The sequence below is a fragment of the Capra hircus genome, chromosome 17, assembly GCF_001704415.2.
Source record: "Capra hircus breed San Clemente chromosome 17, ASM170441v1, whole genome shotgun sequence".
Taxonomy (NCBI): domain Eukaryota; kingdom Metazoa; phylum Chordata; class Mammalia; order Artiodactyla; family Bovidae; genus Capra; species Capra hircus.
Window position 1 is genome coordinate 33,410,636 of NC_030824.1, and position 17,637 is coordinate 33,428,272.

The following is a 17,637-nucleotide window of genomic DNA, read 5'->3' on the forward strand; positions in this document are numbered from 1 at the left end:
CGGTGTGTATGCCCAGAAGTGGGATTGCTGGGTCATAAGGTAGTTCTATTTGCAATTTTTTAAGGAATCTCCACACTGTTCTCCATAGTGGCTGTACTAGTTTGCATTCCCACCAACAGTGTAGGAGGGTTCCCTTTTCTCCACACCCTCTCCAGCATTTATTGCTTGCAGATTTTTGGATCGCAGCCATTCTGACTGGTGTGAAGTGGTACCTCATTGTGGTTTTGATTTGCATTTCTCTAATAATGAGTGATGTTGAGCATCTTTTCATGTGTTTGTTAGCCATCCGTATGTCTTCTTTGGAGAAATGTCTATTGAGAAAGAAGAATGGAACTGGAGGAATCAACTTGCCTGACTTCAGGCTCTACTACAAAGCCACAGTCATCAAGACAGTATGGTACTGGCACAAAGACAGACATATAGATCAATGGAACAAAATAGAAAGCCCAGAGATAAATCCACACACATATGGACACCTTATCTTTGACAAAGGAGGCAAGAATATACAATGGAGTAAAGACAATCTCTTTAACAAGTGGTGCTGGGAAAAATGGTCAACCACTTGTAAAAGAATGAAACTAGATCACTTTCTAACACCGCACACAAAAATAAACTCAAAATGGATTAAAGATCTAAATGTAAGACCAGAAACTATAAAACTCCTAGAGGAGAACATAGGCAAAACACTCTCTGACATAAATCACAGCAGGATCCTCTATGATCCACCTCCCAGAATTCTGGAAATAAAAGCAAAAATGAACAAATGGGATCTAATTAAAATTAAAAGCTTCTGCACAACAAAGGAAAATATAAGCAAGGTGAAAAGACAGCCTTCTGAATGGGAGAAAATAATAGCAAATGAAGCAACTGACAAACAACTAATCTCAAAAATATACAAACAACTTCTGCAGCTCAATTCCAGAAAAATAAACGACCCAATCAAAAAATGGGCCAAAGAACTAAATAGACATTTCTCCAAAGCAGATCTAGTTTTATTTTGTTTTGGTTCCTCTAGAGTTATGAAGAACTCTTATCTCTTCCTCCACTGTCTTTTCATATGTATGTCTTTTGCCATATATTCTTCCTCTATCTCTCTGTTTTCTCTTTCTCTTCTAATACCTACCACAGTTTTTGTTCTTTTAAAGTTCAGTGGTGCCAAGCAGCTCAACACTAATGGGTAATCTCACTACTATATAGGACACGGGGTTGAACTGGAGTAAACATTGACTTCAAATTGGATTACTTATCTGAAATAACTTCTAAAGCAATCTTACTATATTCTGTTTTTCAGAGACACTTTTTAATTAGGTTTTCTCATTTAGGGAAGAGTTTGATTCAAAATGAAGCACTTTAAGGCACAATTTCTTGGTCCATGATTTGGTGATCATTCCTTCATTTGATGGCATCATTCTCATCAAGAGACTTGTTTGTAGAAAATAAAAGCCACATGTTTATCTGTTTCTCATATTTCCTCTGCACATTTTCATCTCTTTAAACTTTAGAACTGGACCACTGGTTAAATAATCTTTATTTCTTCTATAGCTAAACACACACCTTGATCTTACAACTTGAAACAAAAAATTTTAGAGTGGTGGTCAAGCGACACCTTACTCTAGAGAACTTTGTATTTGTTTCCAAAATCTAAAATAGTTGACTTCAATCAATAGCAATCTTCATTTTGCTCCAGATTACATTATGTAAGACTGAATTTTTATACTTTTGAGGGAGTTTGAAGTTGTTGTACCTTCTTTATTGCTGCGATTGCAGAACCTAACATGTGTCATGCATATAACAACATTCAATAAATATGGACTAAATGGATGAAACAATTAATGAATTGTCTTTGCAATTACAAACAAAATTAAAATATCATCTTAAAAGTACTATTTAAGCTATATCTGATTCTACATTTCTGTGTTTGATACTTAAGGTATTTAAGACATTTTAACAATAAAATTTCCCTTGAGAATGTCAGAAAGACTATTAAACAATGAAGAGGGGAGGAAGAGAGGAGATATTGTCATATGTTGGTTGATGTCCACAGGATGAAGCCTATTATGTATGACTAAATCCAAACACTCAGAACAGGTTCTATTTTGTTTCTTCTTTCTCTTAATTTTACTTCACTGTGCTATGTGCTTAGTAAGGTAACAGAATAGTAAGGGCCTTAGTAAGGGCCAAAGAATGGCAAAATCTCCCCATTCAAAAGAGAGAGATGAGATCGTAGCAGAAAAGACTTAAGTTGGATTCATTTGTCATGGTGCTCAGATGAAGTGGTACTGTCATTATCCATGTTTGAAATCAAGGGGTTTTCCCTGGGGCCAATATACTATTAGTCCTTTGTATATATTAGCTAGTCTATACACAAATAATACATATTGAATATTTGATATTTTATGTGATTCAGTGAAAGATAATTCAAATTCTTCAAGTCTAATAAAAACCTGAATGATATGTCAATTTTAAGTATGCGACAGCAATTTCAGAATTCTCAAGCTAGAACCTGTAAAAATTGTCAATCACTTCCTTGTTAGGTCCCTTTATAGATAGAGAAGTGGGAGGCTGGCTCTGTTTCATTGTAGATCTCAGAGTCCTGTAGCCTGGTGGTTGTCTGGTATAGCTGTTGAAAGCCTTGGCAGGAAAGGGATTCCTATAGGGTTTAATGCTTGTCACTGACAGCAAGGAACAGTGACACTGCTGGAGAAAGAAACATTGCTGAAAAGAGACATCCAAGAAAGACTGAACTAAGCTCTGAATATCAGCTTAGTTAACTAAGTTAACATGTTAACATTATTATTACTTTTATTTTTATTGTGGGTTCTAAGAGAAAGTTCTACTCTCCAGAAGTATGCTATTTTATCTAAGCAAACATATTAACCAGACTATATTATCTAGAAATGTAAATTTCTAGTAGGAATTTTTTTAAAAGATACATTACCATACTTTGTTCAGAGAAAACATAATAACCACCTGAACAATCATAATACAAAATTCTTATTCGTATTATTACCAAATTTTAATTGCTTTCTGTTATGAAGTTAGTGCCATTAAGTTCTTAGGAGGAAATCAATATGAAAGTGTTTTATTTTTGAAATTTTGAGTTGGGGGAAAATTTTTGAAGAGAACACATAAAAAAAACAACTAAATGATTTAATGTAGTGGAAAAATAAACTGAGACAGAAAACAAACATGAATTTGCAGGATGAGCAGGAGACTTAAATATCCTCTTTCAATTAGGATTTCATATTGACTTTTCCACTCATATTTTATTTTGGTTACTTAATCATTAAAATAAAAATTACAAGTATTGTTAAAACAAAAATAATACTACTATTTTGAATTATTTCCAGAAAGCGTTAAGTTCATATGGAAACCTCTGGTCTATTTTGAAGGATGATTATCTATAGATGAGATATTTTGCTTTAATTTTAAGGCAAACAGGTAAAAGTCTATATGGGATGTTTATTATTGATTAAAAGCACTTTTCTAAGTGTTAGTATAATCATATTTTGCTATAGTTTAACATCTTCTATAATTCTGATCATACCCAAAAGCATTTTAAAATAATGATCTCAGCAAAAGATGACTGTTTTCTGAAACCTCTGTGATACAAGATTTGTTTTGGGGACTCAGTACTGTGGGTTTTTTTTTTTTTTTTTTTTTTGGTAAGTGCAAGATTAACTTTACTAGAAATTGCCAACAATCTTCAAGAATGATTTCAAATCAAGTAATACTATTTTTATTTGTAATGGTGTCATACTTTCTGAACTGATAATATATTAATAAGAAATATATCTTATTATATCATTTTATTAATAGACATTAATAGTTAAAAGTATAAACCACTTCCCCAGGAAGGATATTTTCCAAAATATAATTTGAGATTATTGATTAAATATAGTTTTTCCACTTTACTGAGGCATTGTTGTTGTTCAGCTGCTAAGTCATATCCTACTCTTTGTGACCCCATGGACTCCAGCATATGATGCTCTTCTGTCCTTCACTATCTCCTGGAGTTTGCTCATATTTATACCCACAGAGTCAATGATACTACCTATCTCATTCTCTGCTACCCCCTTCTCTTTTTGCCTTCAATCTTTTCCAGCATCAGGGTCTTTTCAGTGAGCTGACTCAGTTGGCCAAATTACTAGAGCTTCAGCTTCAACAGCAGTCCTTCCAATGAGTATTCAGGGTTAATTTCCTTTAAGATCAACTGGTTTGATTTCTTGCAGTTCAAGGGACTCTCAAGAGTTTTCTCCAGCACCACAATTCAAAAGCATCAACTCTTTGGTGCCCAGCCTCCTTTATGGTCCAGCTATCACATCTGTACATGACTACTGGAAAAACCATAGCTTTAACTATATAGACCTTTGTCAGCAAATGTATGTCTCTGCTTTTTAATGTGCTGTCTTGGTTCATCACAGCTTTCCTTCCAAGGAGAAAACATCTTGTAATTTATTTAATAAATCAAAATATTCATATTTTAAGTTCACATTTCTGTGACTTTTGAGAAATACCGATATTGATGTAACCACCCCTTCAATTCAGTTCAGCTCAGCTGCTCAATTATGTCTGACTCTTTGTGACCCCATGGACTGTAACATGCTAGGCTTCCCTGTCCATCACCAACTGCCAGAGTTTACCCAAACTCATTTCCATTGAGTTGGTGATGGTATCCAACCATTGCATCCTCTGTGTCCACTTCTCTTCCTACCTTCAATCTTTCCCAGCATCAGGGTCTTTTCAAATGACAGCTCTTCCCACCAGGTGGCCAAAGTGCTGGAGTTTCAGCTTCAACATCAGTCTTTCCAATGAACACTCAGGTGATCTCCTTTAGCATGGACTGGTTGGATCTCCTTGTAGTCTTCACCAAAATCACAGTTCACAAATGTAAATTCTTCAGTGTTCAGCTTTGTTTATAGTCCAATTCTCACACCATACATGACTACTGGAAAAACCATAGCCTTGACTAGATGGACATTTGTTGGCAAAGGAATGTCTCTGCTTTTTAATATGCTGTTTAGGTTGGTCATAAATTTCCTTCCAAGGAGCAAGTGTCTTAATTTCTTGGCTGCAGTCACCATCTGCATCTGATTTTGGAACCCCCAAAATAAAGTCTGTTACTGTTTCCATTGTTTCCCCATCTATTTGACATGAAGTGATGGGACCAGATGCCATGATCTTAGTTTTCTGAATATTGAGCTTGAAGCTAACTTTTTCACTCTCCTCTTTCACTTTCATCAAGAGGCTCTTTAGTTCTTCTTCGCTCTGCCATAAGTGTGGTGTCATCTGCATATCTGAGGTTATTGTTCTTTCTCCAGGCAATCTTGATTCCAGCTTGTGATTCATCCAGCCCAGCATTTCTCATGATGTACTCTGCATCTAAATCAAATAAGCAAGGTGATAATATACAGCCTTGACATATTCCTTTTCCTATTTGGAACCAATCTGTTGTTACATGTCCAGTTCTAACCTCCTCAATAGAGATGCAGAATATTTGCCTCAATCACCTCAGCCAGCTTCCTGATTCCCTTATGCCGTCATTCCTTCCCACCTTGGTACCAGGCAACCAATGATGTGATTTTTTAAAATTTATTTTTAAATAGAGGTTAATAGATTTAAAATGTTGTGTTGTTTCTACCATATAACAATGTGATTCAGCCATAAGTATAAACATTGATTTATACAATAGGTTAGTATGACCAATTCTATAATTTTATATAATGAAATAATACTGTATGTATAATTGCATACTTTTTTTCCTCAATATGATATTTTTGAGAACTATCAATGTTGGCTCATGTGTCAGTTATTCATGGCTTCCTTTATCTTTCTTATCTTTTTAACTTTACCTTTCTTTTCAGTTACACATTCCAATAGTAATTTTGAAACATTTGAAATTATTTATTTTAAGTCTGTCTCCTACATTCAACAACATAATCATCTGGGACAGGTGTTTTGGTTGGTTGTCACATTTTCCTGCTCTTTCTCATGTTGCATCATTTTTATTTTGGAAATTGTTATTGATGGTACATTAAAGATGACCAGAATTATCATATATTTTTAGATAGTGTTGATTTTTCAAAACCATATTTAGCTACAGACTGAGCACTTGAACTTAGGCAATTTGTTCTTAGGTTCTACTTATGCAACTCTGAAAAATCCAAAGTGTTGTCCAAATTCCTCTGACCCAGTGGTGTTACCAAGTCAAACTTGAGCCCACTTGTCTGTGGCCAGTAAAGCAAATCTACTGACACTAGACTGTGATGGTAGAAAATGCAGCCTTTATTGCAGGCACCAAGTAGGGAGTCCAGGGACTTGGTACTCAAAAGTTCCAGAATTTTATCCTTGATTGCTTTCAGGAAAAAGAGGTAAAGACAGAGTGGGGGAGAGGGCTATGGCATGCAGGTCCACTCATAAACATTCTTCTGATCCATCGGTGTTGAGGCAACTGGAAGTAAACTTCATCAAACTTCTGATTCCAAGCACTCTCAGGTCTGTGTCCTTGTGGGCAGCAAACAAGTGACTTCTTTCACCTGGTGGATGTTTCACTATCTGCACAACAACTCAAAGGGCATGACTCAGAATGTTATCTATAGTCCTTGAGGAGTAACTGAATGTTATTGACTTTGTTTAAAGGCTAAATTACTGTTATTTTGTCTTGCTTGATTAATTTCCTTTCTTTCTACATTTTCTCACTTTGATTAAGTTGACTCTTTGGAACTTGAAGTCCTAGGAAGCTAAAAGTTTTCTACAGAAAAAGAGCAGGTAGAAGACATAGAATGGGGCTGTCTGTTCCAGGAAGGCTCCATAGAGACCTCCTGGGTTACAGTAGGACTCAATCTTCAATTTTGTCTTCCCTGTGGCTTTTGCAGGGCTTGCTTTTAGATGTTCTTGAGATAATAATCCATTTAAGACCTGAGACACAGTCTTTGTTGTTAAGTGTAGTTTTTCTATTGTCACACAGGAATGCTAAGAGTGATAATGTATACATTATGACTTCTCTGGAAATCCAATATTTCCACAGCACCACTTGACATCTAGTGTCTCTGTTATATTTTCAATATCATGCAACTTCCTTCTTGTCTCATATGATGTTGCTCTGAGCATGTACTGCCCTGTTCTTTACCAAGGGATCTCAAGGAATTTCTACACAGAATTCTGAGGTTTCTGTCTGGGAAGCATCCTCTTCTTAAGTACTCTATTTTACTAAAACAGCCAGTTCATTTGCCCTGGAATTCTGATCTTCACCTCCTGAGCTCAGAGGGCCCACCACAGTCTCCTAGGACCAGAGCTTATTCTGCCGGTTCAGAAACAGAACATGGATGGAGAGCTGGAGTGATCTGTGAGGAGATACGCATTATGATCCTTCTTTCTTTCTGTAACTGCAGTTTGTATTACCAATTGCTGGAAAATATTTATCTCATATTTTTGTCTCATATATTTTGTCCAGATTTATGGTTTTTAGAGAATTAAGAGTAGTCTGAATGGTTTTTAGAGAATTAAGAGTAGTCTGATCTCAATTACTTTTCATCACTAGACAGAACAAATGCATTCATACATATTTTCATTGTATAATTTCCTACAAAATTATATGAAAATAGGAAATGATTCATACATTTGATAACAGAGAATTACATGTGTCTTTTTCTACAAGGAAACTTTTAAATTTTAATAAATTGGGTTTTTTAATAGCCATCTAAATGATTTAAATAATACATAAACAATTTATTTAAATAATTTAAAAATATTTAAATTGCACTCAAATATACATAAGATTTGAATTATGGAAAGATATTATTGTTTCCATAAAACTGAATAATAAGCTTGGGATTCACACAGACCAAGTCTTACAACTGGGCAGTGCAATGAAACCCTAAATTTCTCACACACAAAATTCTAGGTCTGCATCATAAATGGAGAATAAAAACACATTTATTTTCTCAGTTTCTATACACTAGAACAACACAGACATTGTTGTTGTTGTTTTCATCTAGAGAATGAAAAGAATTTGCTATTTGGAGACTAAACAGAAAGGATTCTGTGTTCAAACACACACATTCTGGCCTGTAAATAAATGCTCCAAGGACCACATAAGACTTGGTGTCTGAAATTTACAACCTACTGGTATCTTACTGATACCAGTCTTCATTTTTCCTGGCAATGCATGCACATACCTTTGGAATTACATAAAACCCTCTATGGGCTTCCTGCATTGCAGGCAGATTCTTTATCATCTGAGCCACCAGGGAAGCCCCCTAATGCAGCAGTGACCAAAAGACTGGAAAAGGTCTATTTCCATACCAATCCCAAAAAGGGTAGTGCCAAAGAATGTACAAACTACCATACAATTGTGTTCAGTTCACATGCTAGCAACATAAGCCTAAAAATCCTTCAAGCCAGGCTTCAACAGAATGTAAACTGAGAACTTTCAGATGTACAAGTTGGATTTAGAAAAAGCAGAAGAACCAGAGATCAAATTGCCAACATTTGTTGACTCATAGAAAATGCACGAGAATTCCAGAAAAAAATCTGCTTCTGCTTCATTGGCTACTTTGACTCTGTGAATTACAACAAACTGTGGAAAATAGAAAAATTCTACAAGAGATGGGAATGCCAGAACACCTTATCTGTGTCCTGAGAAACATATGCAGATCAAGAAGCAACAGTTAGTACTGGACATGGAAAAATGCACTGGTTCAAAATTGGGAAAAGAAGTACATTAAGGTTGTATATTGTCACCCTGCATATTTACTTTATATGCAGAGAACATCATGCAGTATTCTGGGCTGGATAAATCACAATCTGGAATCAAGAATTCCAGGAAAAATATCAAAAATATGCAACATATTGTCTGAATACAACATTGAGACATGCAAATTATACCACTCTAATGGCAGAAAGTGAGGAAGAACGAGAGACTCTTGTTGAGGGTGAAAGGGGAGAGTGAAAAAGCTGGCTAAAAACTCAGCATTCAGAAAATTAAGACCATTGTATTCGGTCCCATTACTTCATGGCAAGTAAATGTGGAAAGAGTGACACATTTTATTTTCTTGGCCTCCAAAATCACTGTGGATGGTGACTGAAGCCGTGAAATTAAAATACGCTTTCTCCTTGGAAGAAAAGCTATGACAAGCCTAGACAATGTATTAAAAAGCAGAGGTAACATTTTGCCAACAAATCCATATAGTCAAATCTATGGTTTTTCCAGTAGTTATGCACAGATGTGAGTCTTGGACCGTAAAAGAAGGCTGAGCACTGAAAAACTGTTGCTGTTGAATTGTAGTGCTGGAGATTTGAGAGGCCCTTGGAAGCAAAGATATCAAATTACTCATTTCTAAAGGAAATCAATCCTGAATATTCACTGAAAGGACTGATGCTGAAGCACCAATCCTTTGGCCCCTAATATGAAGAGCCAACCCACTGGAAAAAAGAAAAAAACCTGATGATGGGAAGGATTGAGGGCATGAGCAGAACGGGGCAACATAGAATGAAACGGTTGGATGGCATCACTGACTCAAAGAATGGAGTTTTAGCAAACTCTGGGATATAGTGAAGGACAGAGTTGGGCTACATTGCTACTCTCCTACTACTACACTATAGTGTAGTCCATGGTTTGACACAGAGTCAGACATGACTTAACAACTGAATGACAATAATAACCATGAAGCAAGAGAGGAGTTTTCCAATAAGGATAATCTTTCTAAAAGGATTTTAGCCACAGAATAGGCAGTCTGTCTGCAAGTGAAGTGCAGTGTGAAAACATAATTCCCATGACTAAAATATATATACATAATGTGTGGGCTAAAACGTTTGATTTTTGTGTGGATCATAACAAACTGTGGAAAAAAAAAACTTTTAAAAATTAATTTATATTTTAATTTGAAGCTAATTACAATATTTGGTGGTTTTTGCTATACATTAACATGAATCAGCCATGAGTGTACATGTGTCCCCTATCCCAAATCCACTGTGGAAAATTCTTAAAGAGATGGAAATACCAGACCACTTTACCTGCTTCCTGAGAAACATGTTCACAGGTCAAGAAGCAATAGAACCTGACATGGAACAATGGACTGGTTTCAAATTGGGAAAGGAGTGCATCAAGACTGTTTATTGTCACCCTGGCTATTTAACTAATATATAGAGTATATCATGAGAAATACCAGGCTAGATGAAGCACAAGCTGGATTCAAGATTTCCAGGAGAAATATCAATAACTTCAGATATACAGATGACACCACTTTTATGGCAGATAGTGAACAGGAACTAAAGAGCCTCTTGATGAAAATGAAAGAGGAGAGTTAAAAAGCTGGCTTTAAACTCAACATACAGAAAACTAAGACCAATAGAATGAAAACTGATAGAGCCACTATGGAGAACAGTGTGGAGATTCCTTGAAAAACTGGAAATAGAACTGCCGTATGACCCAGCAATCCCACTGTTGGGCATACACACTGAGAAACCAGAATTGCAAGAGACACATGTACCCCAATGTCCATTGCAGCACTGTTTAGCTAGGACATGGAAGCAACCTACATGTCCATCAGCAGCTGAATGGATAAGGAAGTTGTGGTACATATACACAATGATTCCAATATTACCCAGCTATCAAAAAGAATATGTTTGAGCCAGTTCTAATGAGATGGATGAAACTGGAGCTTATTGTACAGAGTGAAGTAAGTCAGAAAGAGAAGTATCAATACAATATATTAACACATATATATGGAATTTAGAAAGATGGTAATGATGATCCTATATGCAAGGAAGCAAACAAGACACAGATGTAAAGAACAAACCATTGGACAATGTGGGATAAGGCAAGGGTGGGATGATATGAGAGAATAGTATGGAAACATGTATATTACCATATGTAAACTGGATGACCAGTGTGCGTTTGATTCATGAAGCAGTGAACTCAAAGCCAATGCTCTGGGACAACCCAGAGGGATAGGGTGGGGAGGGCGGTGGGAGGGGTTTCAGGACGGGGGGACACATGTGCATTCATGGCTGATTCATGTCAATGTAAGGCTCTTCTGTTCATGAGATTTTCCAGGCAAGGATATTGGAGTGGGTTGCCATTTCCTTCTCCAGGGGATCTTCCCAACCCAGGGATCAAACCTGGGTCTCTTGCACTGCAGACGGATTCTTTACCGACTGAGCTACAAGAGAATCATTAATGTAAGGCGAAAATCACCATAGTATTGTAAACAATTATCCTCGAGTTAAAATAAATAAATTAGTTTAAAAAAAGAAAATTAAGATCAAGGCATGCAGTCCCATCATTTCATGGCAAACAGGTAGGGAAACAATGGAAATAGTAACAAACTATTTTCTTGGGCTCCAAAATCACTGCAGATGGTGACTGTAGCCATTAAATTAAGAGACACCTGCTCCTTGGAAGAAAAACAATGGCAAACCTAGACAGCGTGTTAAAAAGGAAAAACATTATTTTGCCAACAAGTTCAATAAGTCAAAGCTATGGTTTTTCCAGTAGTCATATATGGATGTGAGAGACCATAAAGAAGGCTGAGCACTGAAGAACTGATGGCTTTTGACCTGTGGTATTGGAGAGGACTCTTGAGAGTTCCACTGATTGTAAAGAGATCAAATCAGTCAATCCTAAAGAAAATCAATTCTTAATACTTATTGGAAGGACTGATACTGAAACTGAAACTCCAGTACTTTGGCCACTTCTTGCAAAGAGACAACTCATTAGAAAAGACTCTTATGCTGGGAAAGATTGAACACAGAAGGAGAAGGGGGTGACAGAGGATGATATGGTTGGATGGCATCACTGACTCAGTGGACATGTGTTTGAGCAAGCTCCAGGAGGTGGTGAAGGACAGAGAAGCCTGGCATGCTGCAGTCCATGGGATCGCAAAAAGTGGGACATGACTGAGCAACTGAACAACAACAACAACAACAAAAGTGTGAAAGTTACACAGAATCCATTTCCAGACCTCAAATTGTCCATTAGATAGTTTTAAATATCCCAGAGCAGTATGAACAGGCTTCCCTTTTTGTACTTTGGACAAATGGAATAAGAAGGTAGTCACTTTTGCAGCCTTGTCAGTGTTTCCCCACCAATACTGATTCATCAAGGCTACAATTTTATCAGTATACCAACAGTTCAAAGCACAGATAGTGATGAGGAGTTGGATATTTAGAGTCTGAAATAGGATTGAGTTGTTATTTGATCCAAACCAGAGATTCCTACTTTTTATTAAATCAACAGTTATTGATACTGTTTTTTCTTTTCCTAGGCTGATTACTGTGTTTCTCTAGAAAGCTTTGCTATTAGTCCAATACAATATTAAGGAAATTAAGTTTTGGGATTTCAAAAGTTCCCCTTAATGGTCATTGAAATTCTAAATTGTTGTTGGTCAGATTGGTCCATTTAGTTAGAAATTATTATGAAGAAGAACCATAATTTTAAACAAACTATTGAAGTATATATAGGAAGGGGATATCCTGAAAATACTTAGATCACCTGGATCCCATCCTCTAAAATAAATAAGAATTTTCAAACAGCTCAAAGAGCTTAGAGGACAAAAGCTCAATTCAAACAGCTTGCAAGTCAATTCCAGCCTGCTCTAAGAAGACAGCTTTCTCAGGCTAAAGGGGTTTCTGAAGTCAGTCTTCAGAGGAGACTCTTCCTTCCAAAGAAATTGGGCCAAAAGCTGAAAACCTAGCTGATTTATTTTAAGTAGTCTCTCTCCAGGGGAACTGGGGCAAGGGCAATTCCACTCAGCTTGCATTGAAAGTTTTTGATTTCAAGATTAGACAAAAATGACAAAACAGTACTCATATACAGAACAAAGCCTTAACCAGAAAGACAAAACCTTTGAATAGATTCTCAATTAAGTCTGGAGAGCTTCAGATGCAAGAGAATAAGAGCTCAGATCCAGCAGACAGATATATCTAACCAACTCCAGGGCAGCAAGAATGTACTGAGTAACAATGGGACCAACTGCTGGTTTGACATCTGTTTGCTCACCTGCCCTGAAGCAACTGAATGTCTTCTCTGGTCCTTGTGAAGGCCACCAAGATACTGATCCAAGACTGGTGAGTCTACCATCATATTAAGCCACATGCAAGTCCTCTCAAGGCAAGGGAAGGAGAATGCTTTTAATAAGGAGGGGAAAGAAACTGGGAGGGCTCTCTTACTTTGTCAACAAAGGTCCATCAGTCAAGGCTATGGTTTTCCAGTGGTCATGTATGGATGTGAGAGTTGGACTGTGAAGAAGGCTGAGCACCGAAGAATAGATGCTTTTGAAGTGTGGTGTTGGAGAAGACTCTCAAGAGTCCCTTGGACTACAAGGAGATCCAACCAGTCCATTCTAAAGGAGATCAGTCCTGGGTGTTCATTGGAAGGACTGATGCTGAAGCTGAAACTCCAATACTTTGGCCACCTGATGCAAAAAGTTAACTCATTGGAAAAGACCCTGATGCTGGCAGGGATGGGGGGCAGGAGGAGAAGGGGACGACAGAGGATGAGATGGCTGGATGGCATCACTGACTCGATGGACATGAGTTTGGGTAAACTCTTGGAGTTGGTGATGGACAGGGAGACCTGGCATGCTGTGATTCATGGGGTTGCAAAGAGTCGGACACAACTGAGTGACTGAACTGAACTGAACTGAACTGAACTAGTGAACAAAGAATCCATGGCTTTCTATTGACTAAGTCCTGGCTAGGAAAGAAGAGGAATCTTCTTCCTGCTGGGCTCCACTATCCTCACAGGACATGTGAGCTCTCCATTCTGGCATCCTGATTCTATTTTGCTAGGGTTCTGTTCAGTAATTTTTATAATAATCAATAACATTATGCCAAAAAGGTGCATCTTTTAATTTTAAAATATTGTTAAAAATGCTATCATCTGAGTTTTCAAAAAGTCATAGTAGTGACATCAAAGATCACTGATCACAGATCACATAACAAATATAATGATAATAATAATAAAGTTGTTTGAAATATTATGAGAATTACCAAGATGTGACATAGAAATATGAAGTGAGCAAATGCTGTTGGAAAATTGTCATTGATAGACTTGCTTGATACAGAATTGTTACAAACCTTCACTTTGTAAAACTGTATTTTCTGCAAAGCTCAGTAAAGAAGCACAATAAAAGGAGGTGTACCTGAATCTTTTTGCATATTATTAAATAATTTCAATGTAAAAATAGTAGTAATAAGTGTACTATTCAAACATTTATGTAAGGACTTTCATTCAATGTCAAACTTCCTTAAAAAAAAAAAAAAGAAGAGGAATAAAAGAAATGCTAGAGAATCTGTAGTTAATACTTACCTTTGGATAAATTCTAAAATTTTTTGGAAATAAATATTTTCTTCTAAATATTACTCAAACTATACTATGGCTTTATGTCACTGTAGAGTCAGGGATATTTTTACTTAAACATTCCATTTATAACATAAATGAAACTGCATAGAGGAACATTTTTTCTGTTAAAATGTATGTATGTATAATTATGGGTGATTTGCATTGTTGTGTGGCAGAAACAAACACAATATTGTAGATATTTTTAAAAAATAAAAAAATAGAAAAGATTATGAGCGACCCCTTTCCTTAAGATATATCTTTTCCATTTCTGAAACTTTTATTTATTCAACCAAACTTAGTTAACCAAGCATTCTTATCATGTAAGGTGGAGCTACAACTTTCACACATATATCTGTAATTCAGTTTTGTGCATTGAATAACATAAAGTTGCAATTTCACTTTTTTTTTTTTTTTTTGCATAAGTACAGAAATGAAACAGCATCGCTCATTGGGAAATGCTGGTTTTCCCAATAAATCTTTCTACTCTATCAAATATGTGTCCATATGTAAGTGAGAGTTTTTGTCAAGGCTCCTGTGTTTCCATTGTTCTGTTTGTGTAGCCTCAATATAGTTGCCTTAATTACTATAATTTGAATAAATATTATATCTAATATAACTGTACCATGAACAATCACATCAGCATGATAATGGGTTAATAATGGATTCAGAATGCTATGAAATTCTTCAGTTTTCAAGACAACTAATTTTTTTCATTTCTTATTCAAAGTAAAAGAGCTTCCTGTAAATTAAAGATATTATAGTACTACTTTCATTTAAAAATCAGAAAAAATACTACTGATTTAAAATTGCAGTATTGTAGGGGTGACCTCCCCACCCTGTGCCTCAGAATATCGTGTTAAGGAATGGTTCCGAGACCTTTGACTCCTGGAAGAAGCCCCCTCTGCCTGTGTACACCCAGTTCTATTTCTTCAATGTCACTAATCCAGAGGAAATCCTCAATGGGGAGACCCCTTGGTTGGAAGACGTGGGGCCATACACGTACAGGGAACTCAGAAACAAAGACGAAATTCAATTTGGAGATAATGGAACAACAATATCCGCTGTGAGCAACAAAGCCTATGTTTTTGAACGAGACAAATCTGTTGGAGACCCGAAAATTGACTTACTTAGAACAATAAATATTCTTGCATTGACCGCCATGGAATGGAGCCAGCTGCCCTTACTCCGGGAGCTCATCAAGGCCCTGCTGAAGGCCTATCGGCAGAAGCTCTTTGTGACCCACAGGGTGGATGAACTGCTCTGGGGTTACAAAGATGAAATCTTATCCCTCATCAGCGTTTTCAAACACGACGTCTCTCCCTATTTTGGGCTGTTTTATGGGAAAAATGGGACTAATGACGGAGACTATGTTTTTCTAACTGGAGAAGACAATTACCTTAACTTTTCCAAGATTGTGGAATGGAATGGAAAAACGTCGCTTGACTGGTGGACAGCAGATGAGTGCAATATGATCAACGGAACAGATGGAGACTCTTTTCACCCATTAATCACCAAAGATGAAGTCCTTTATGTCTTCCCATCTGATTTTTGCAGGTCAGTGTAAATAACTTTCAGTGACTTTGAGAGTGTCCAGGGACTGCCTGCCTTGAGGTATAAGGTGCCTGCAGAAATATTAGCCAATACCTCAGACAACGCTGGCTTCTGTATACCTAAAGGAAACTGCCTGGGCTCAGGAGTTTTGAATGTCAGCGTCTGCAAGAATGGTGCACCTATTATTATATCTTTCCCACACTTCTACGAGGCAGACGAAAAGTTTGTCTCTGCCATTGAAGGCATGCATCCAAATAAGGAATATCATGAGACGTTTGTGGACATCAATCCTTTGACTGGAGTTATCCTAAGAGCAGCCAAGAGGTTCCAAATCAACGTTTATGTCAGAAAATTAGATGACTTCATTGAAACAGGAAACATTCAAACCCTGGTTTTCCTAGTGATGTACATCAATGAGAGTGTTCTCATTGATAAAGAGACTGCAAGTCGACTGAAGTCTGTGATTAACACTACTCTGATTGTCACCAACATACCCTACATTATCATGGCACTGGGTGTGTTCCTTGGTCTGATCTTCACCTGGCTTGCGTGCAGAGGACAGGGATCCACAGATGAGGGAACTGCAGATGAAAGAGCGCCCCCATACGAACCTAATCAAACCAGGAGCCGTGCTTGGGGAAGGAAGCATGCGCACTGTTGTGACCTGGGCCGTGATGACATGGGGCAACCGCCTGTGTCCTCATGGGCTTGCCACCTGGTGAGACAGGAGGAGGACACGCTCATCACGGTGCTCCGGCGTGTGATGAGCACCTTCCAGCAGAGGTTCAAGAACAGGCTGACCTGGTTGGCCGTTAGGATCCTGTGATCCCTGACAGATTGTTTTCTTTTTCATGTGTCTAGCAAGTATTTAATAAATGCTTGTAATTTTTTGTTATTGTTGGGTGCTGGTAGCTCCAGCATTTTGTGACCACTGTCGTGGTTATAATGTCTTTGCATCACTTGTTAATGCTACTTGGTCTAACCTTATTCAATTCTCTTCATTCACCAGACTTTGTGCTCAGAATACATACATATTACTTTATGTTGTATTCCTCCATTCATTTCATCCACCAAACAGAAGTAAATAAGAGCTCGGAATGCAGGGTAAAATGGTAAACATCATTCAGTAGTATTCAAATGCATTTAATTTCCTCTTTTGAAAAAGTACATATTGCCTTTCTTGCAAATCTTCAGTTCATAATTCCTCCAGGATAATAATTCAGTCTTCTGACCAGCTTTCACCCAGGATGGGAATAAGTGGGGAAGGGGTTGTTGGGGTGGTCCGCATGAGTTGATAGTGACAAGCACCTGAGGATTTTTGACTTGTACTTTTGTGAATTGAAAGAATGCATAAATAATGTTGGTGAGGACAAGTATAGATATTTCGTATAGAATAGAGTGCTAGTTATGACTTTTGTGGGTAGTTTGTTTCTTCTTTTTTTTTTTTTTAGTCAGAATGATCTTGATGTGGAAAGGTGTTTCTGGGAAAATGTAATCAGTAACTGATGTTTTTTCCCCCAAACCACCCTTGCCAAATATGACTGTGTTAACTACAATACTATTGAGTGATTATTTGTAAAATTATTTATCAATATAGGAAATCCATCTATCCACAACCTAACTTACACTTAAATTTCAGGAAGTCTTACAGCACTAAATACACATTTCTTCTGGGGCAGTCTTCTTGGTAACTCTGAAATTGTTTCTGAGTTGTTCTCACCTCAGATTCAGTTCCTTCTGAT

The 17,637-nt window shown here is 37.1% G+C and overlaps 1 pseudogene across 1 annotated transcript; it reads left to right on the plus strand.

Annotated features, from left to right (window-relative positions):
* Window positions 15,180-16,721, plus strand: LOC102187421 (annotated as a pseudogene). Its single transcript, XR_001296701.2, has one exon. The product of XR_001296701.2 is annotated as a lysosome membrane protein 2 pseudogene (transcript).